The following is a 6263-nucleotide window of genomic DNA, read 5'->3' on the forward strand; positions in this document are numbered from 1 at the left end:
GCACCAGACTGCAGCGCGAGCATCTTGCTGCTGCAAGCACCGAGCACCGTGAGTAATGCATCCCTGTCTTCAGGCAGCCTTGTGGTTTGCGCAGTGAAAGTTGGAGCTCTGCACCTGTGTAGCCCGTGGCAGAGAGTTGCTTCTCTGTGCTTAGTCAGCAGACTTGGCTGCAAGCAGCAGAAGGTTTTTTTGTAGGTTCACAGGTCAGGCTAGAAGAGGTTACCTGACTCCTACATTTTACTGGTGACATTTTAACCTATTTATCCTGCACTGAGCCTCGATAGCTAAGGTGTATTTTAAGTGCATATTCACAGAATGTATTGGCTTGATTTTGAGGCACAAAAAACAAAACAAAACAGCAAATCCCTTCCATTGGTAACCTGCTGCAAGGGCTTTGTGTTCTTGCTCTTTAAATATCTAAGTTTGGTTTTTCTTGGATTTGGTTGCCTTTGGCTTCCAGTTCAGATCCAACCCCCTGATTTAGAGAACATTAGAGCTTCCTCCTCTGACCTGGTATTTAAACACTAACATCTCCCAATCTACTTTTTACAAGCTAAGTAGAAGGAACTCCTTCAGTCTTCCACCATAAGGGATTTCCTCTTGCCTGTGAATTATTCTTGTCTTTTATTTTCGCATCTTGTCAATTTTTTTTTTTTCTGTATCTTTTAAAAGCATTCATTTCTGAATTAAGTGTTCGATCTCCAGTGCCATGGACAAGGTTGCCCTTCCCTTTGCCTTAAGCCTGCAGAGGATTGCATTTTCTCTTTTTTCCAGCATTACACAGGAGTTCATGTTAGCTGCTTATCTGGTGCAGTTCCTGGATCATCAGAAATCTCAGCTTCCCGTGGTAGTCTTTTCTCCTTTCTATAGAGATAGTTCAAGTTCTTATTTCCTGCTTGTTTGATGTGAGACTGTCTCACAGTCCATTTTGTTTGACCTGGCTTGCAGTGGTCCATGTCACAAGCTGCTTTGCCAGTTTTGTTACCCAAACTGTATCAGTTGTTGCTGCTTTTTTTTTACTTTCAGATCCATCTGACCTACACTAACTTGAAAAGCATAATTCAGTGCAACTTTCTATTAGCAGCTTTTCGAGACTTGCAGGCTAGAAGGCATTTCTTAATCCTCTTAGTATGTGATTATGTACAGAAAATCTTCTTGACTTATGGTGCTAGGTCAATGCCTTATGAAAATTTAAGTATGTTGCACCTATGCAGTCCCCTTTGTTAAACCAAACATAGAATGATGTCATCGAAGAATGAAACCAGGGTTTTTTCTTTTTCTTTTTTTTTTTTTTCTCCTTTGGATTGTAGGTTTCATTCTTCACTCATTCTTTCATTTTCATCTCAACAGCTTTTCCATTATTTTGCCTCAGACTGATTTTGATACTGAGTCCTTTCATTTGTGTTTAGGGAATGCTGTCATCAGTGTCTTACAGCATTTCTCCAATACCCCACATTTAATTAAAATTGGACTTGTTGGGCTAGAGAGCTTGTTGGTCACCTCTTCTAGGACTGTTTCTTTACTGACTTAAAAATATATGTCCCCAGTAGATGCTGTCTTAATTTTTTGATACTACGGTACTGAAAGAAGTTGCTATTTTCATGCCACTACCACATTCTTTTTCTTTCCGAGTATTGGATTTGAAGTATTTGTTGACTGATTTCCTTATTGTCTGTCCCTAGCAGTTTAACTATTTTTATTTAGCATGGATCAGTACTATTAGTAATATTTCTTTGTTTGCTTTTTATTTAAAAACAAACAAACAACAACCAAAACCAACAAAAACAAACAAAGGCTCCAAAATTCCTTTCATCGGTAGTTTTGCTTGCCACAAATCTTTCCTTACTATTTTTTTTTGTCTCTATCTAATAATACTGATTTTATCTCATTTGTTGTCTGGCCTTCCCCTTTTCCACATGTTGTATTTTGGCCTTTTATCTATTTTTCCCCCTTGTTTTGGTTGTTTTTGTTGCTCACAGACTTTCTCACTGAACCCAGAGCAAGCTTTTACCCAAAGCTTTGTGGAATGGGGACGTTTTGGGCCATATAATAATTTTTTAATTAAAGAATAATTTTCATTCACATTTTCCTGCCTTACATGTTTTTTTTTTTTCTCACAGACAGTTCAGTTCACAAGCTTGCTCACCTTGGAAATTTGCTTCATGAAGCCCAGACTCTGCTGCATATGTTTATTAATGCCTGCAGCTCTCCTCCACATGCCCATATGAAATTGACAGAAAATGACAGAATTGCCAGTTTGCACTCATATTATCATGTCTTGTATGCATCACGTTGAAGTCTGAGAAATCGACTTGTTTTGGATGCACTGTCTGGTATTAAGAAAATTAACTTTGAAAATGGGAATGATGTTTGGCTGACCCCGTGAATTCCTTGGGGAATGTCTTGCAAGTTAAAATTACTTGCAGTGTTGTGAGGTTTTTTTGTTGTTGTTTTGTTTGTTTTGTGTTAAAGGTGCTAGAGATCACCTACCCTTGTTTGATGCATTGTTTTCGTATGTCTTCTATCCTTCCTCGTCTTGGAATCTATTACCAAGCCACGGGGATGTCTGTGTATTTAAGGCTGTACAATTCTTTTGTTACCAATTACTTCAAAGGTACTGCTTGTGGTTGTGCAGTTTGCTGCTGTTTCTGTAACTTTTACTATCACATAGGAAGAAACTGGCTTTTATTAAGGTGCTTTCCCATTGAGTTTCAGAAGTGCCACTTTATTCCTGGACTTTTTGTTTCCCTCTCTCCCTCCCTCCAGTCAGTTGAATTTCTTATTTCTGTTTACACCAGCAACGGGAGTCTGGGTAGAAATAATGGAAAATACTTTACTCTCATTGTCACCTAGTTTTTATCAGGTCTTCCTCTTTGAATTTTTGAGGCTGTTTAACGCATTCAGAGTGCCTCAGAGTAACTGAAAAAGTATAGTAGCTACATGCAGGATGCAAGACGTCCATACACAGTTTGCCGCTATAGAGAGGAAGCCTCAAGTTTCAGAGTGCAGCTTTGTCAGCTTTGTATTCTCAAGCTGACAGCATTTCAATTATTTAACTTCTACTTGCAGGAATGGGATATTCTCTAGCAAGATCCTGTGGTCCTTCCTCTTCAGCTTCCTGGAATCTTTAACTCTGTACCTTCTTCATAATGCCAATCCATTTGTTCCCGTATGTCTGTACCCAAGAAGTATTGACTCTGGAGTTCTGTGTTAGTTTGTATCTTGAGTCTTTGCTGGAATGTAGCAGCACTCCTTGTCCTTCACTGATTCAGTTGTCACTTCTTAGCTGGATTTTGCAAATTCTCATTGCTTTAAAAGGAAACATCATGTAGGCTGGAAATCATTTAGAAAAGTCGCCCACAAGATGGTAATGGAATCTCAGCCATGACTAATGATAGTATTGCTGGTCTGTAATTCAGATAAATCTTCAAGAAAGATTTAAGACTTGCACAATTTAAAGGCCCGTGGTTGATAAATCATGTTCCTTATTTTGCTGGTTTTCACTGCCATTCTCTTCTACTTTTTTTTGTTGTTGTTGTTGGTTTTTTTTTTGGTTTTTTTTTTTTTTGTTGTTGTTTATTTCCTTCTCATAAGGTCTTATTATGCCTTTGTTCAGTATGTTGAAGTCTTCTACTATCAAAAATCGTTTTCTTATGAGTTACAGGCCTGTGATCAAGCTGCTGTATTCATCTTTCTGGTAAGGCTTGGCTCTATCATGTAGCACTTTCCTATTGCCTTTCTTTTGCTTTACAAAACGACGAGGTTATGTCATACTTAGATGCAAGCCTTGCTATATTAGTCCTGGACCATTATCTTGAAGTACCAAACCTACATTGCCACAAAAGAATATGTAATTCTTTTAATAAGATCTTTTTCATTCAGTTAAATCACATTCTGTTAATGTTTCCTTTCTTAGCTGAGTGTAACCCAAGTAGCTTACACTCTGATTTTGCCAAGTCAGCATTAGGTCAACTGGCTTCTAAGCAATGTAGATGATCCCTCATATTTTTCAAATCCTTTTCAAATGAAAGTATTTACTGGTCTTCTGGAATACACTCAAGCTCCAAAGTTGTTTTGAAAGGAAAGCCTATTGTTTCCATTTGCTTGCCAGATAATTCTTCCAAAATTCTTGATTGTGAGTTTCTAGCTATGCAAATTCTAGGATGTTTTATGGGTAGAACTAAACATCTTCATAAAGATAATTGGCAATAGGTAATAATTCATTACTTCATAGATTTGTCTACATCATCCAATTTTCTTCATAATATAGGATATAACTAGGAGATTCTGTCTTCTATATTTTTATCAATTATTTTATCATCTTTATATCAACAAAAGGATATATATCTTGTCTAGGATTTTGCAGGTAATGTACCCGAAAGCTGCCCAAATTTACTAGTACAGTTCTGAACATAGAATGACATTTTTTTTGTACATTTCGTTAACTACATGATAGGTACCTGTCCAATCGTCATTTCAGGTACAACAGATTAAATTTGTGTGCATGGTTTCTTGGTTCTGTATAGTAGAACACCAAAGTACTCAAGAGATGTAGTGACTTGGTCCAACAAACATTTCGATTTCATGTAGTGTCTATGTAATGAATGGAAAAAAAAAAAAAAAAGAAAAAAAAACTGCAAGAAATCATGACACCAAAGAACTAGAGTCTATGCCTAGTTTTGCTGCTCAATTAGGATATGTTTTTGGATTGCGGACACAGCTATAGTTTGGGGCATGTGGCATCCTCTTTCATATGCAAAGCTGATTAACCACGTGTGGGGAAAGTGCTCCATATCTACTGATGTTTGTGAGAATGAAGTGTGTGTTGGGGGGGAAGAAACTAGTCTTTCCTGCAGAGGAAATACAGAGCAGGGACCTCCAAGAAGAGTTAAATGTGTACCTTTAACGCAAAAAAGGGAACTAAGTGATTGAGACTTTGAAATTGTAGGCTGCCAGCTGGGTATGCATAATGATCACGCTCATGCACTGACCTTCATCTTGTGGTCCCTGGATGACATTTAAGAGGTCTGTAAGGTAACTGAAAAACTGGAGGCTTACACTTTAGGCAGGTGTTTACGTTTCCAAGGGAAAATATGCAGGCATCTGTAGATCAATAAAGGCTGAGAACCACTAGTCTTCAGTAGGCTGCTTAGCTTCCCTCTGTGAGCTGTGCAGGCCTTCTGTGGGGTATAGTCAGATCCTCTGTCAGATTACGTTACCATGTTAGCAATAGGATGTAATTGAAATGGTAAACTGTCCTGTGAAGAGGATGGTAATAACCCTTGGGACTAAGCATGTGTTACAGTTACTCAACTATCAATGTGTGAAACTGTGCGGGGGATAGCAGTGGTTGATCTTGTGCCTTGAACCTATTCCAGTCAGCCAGAGAAGCATCTTCATGTAGAATTACCTGTGTTAGACATAGAATGGTTTAGGTTGAAAGAGATCTTAAAGATCACTGAGCTCCAACCCACCTGCTGCAGGCAGGGTCACCATGCACCAGCTCAGGCTGCCCAAGGCCCCATCGAACCTGGCCTTGAACACCTCCAGGGATGAGGCATCCACAGCTTCTCTGGACAGTATGTGCCAGTGCCCCACCACCCTCTGAGTAAATAATTTCTTCCTAACATCTAATTTTCTCCTATTCTTCTTTAAAATCATTTCCCCTTGTCCTATCACTATTAGACCATCTAAGAAGTTGCTCTCCCTCCTGTTTTTAAGCTCCCTGTGAGTACTGGAAGGCTGCAATGAGGTGTCCCTGGAGCATTCTCATCTCCAAACAAAACAAGTCCAATTCCTTCAACCTTTCTTTATAGGAGGGAGAGGTCTGAGCATCTTCGTGGCCTCCTTGGGACCTGCTCCAAAAGCTCCACATCTTTCTTGTGCTTGAGGGGCTCATAGATCCAGTATTTTATCTGGGGTTTCATAAGGCAGAGCAACCACCCTCCAGATGATCAGCCAGGATACATGTGATGGATGCTTGAAACAACGTACAAAAAATGTAACAGAAAAGCAGATTCAAGGTAATTCTCTGCCCCTGTTCCTACCTGGTCAGAGGACCCAGCTCCATTGCAGTCACTGGACACCTGTCCTGGCACATCTCAGGGTGTCAGAACCTTGAGGAAGCTTTACTGCCAGGTCACACCTCATCCAACACTGCTACACTGGTACTTAAACTTACAGAAGTGTTTATGCTAAAACATGACACCTCTCAGCAGTAACATCAGTAGTAACCTCACTGCAGATCAGGATTCTTCTGGAAA

The sequence above is a fragment of the Excalfactoria chinensis genome, chromosome 1 (genome assembly GCF_039878825.1).
Source record: "Excalfactoria chinensis isolate bCotChi1 chromosome 1, bCotChi1.hap2, whole genome shotgun sequence".
Lineage (NCBI taxonomy): Eukaryota > Metazoa > Chordata > Aves > Galliformes > Phasianidae > Excalfactoria > Excalfactoria chinensis.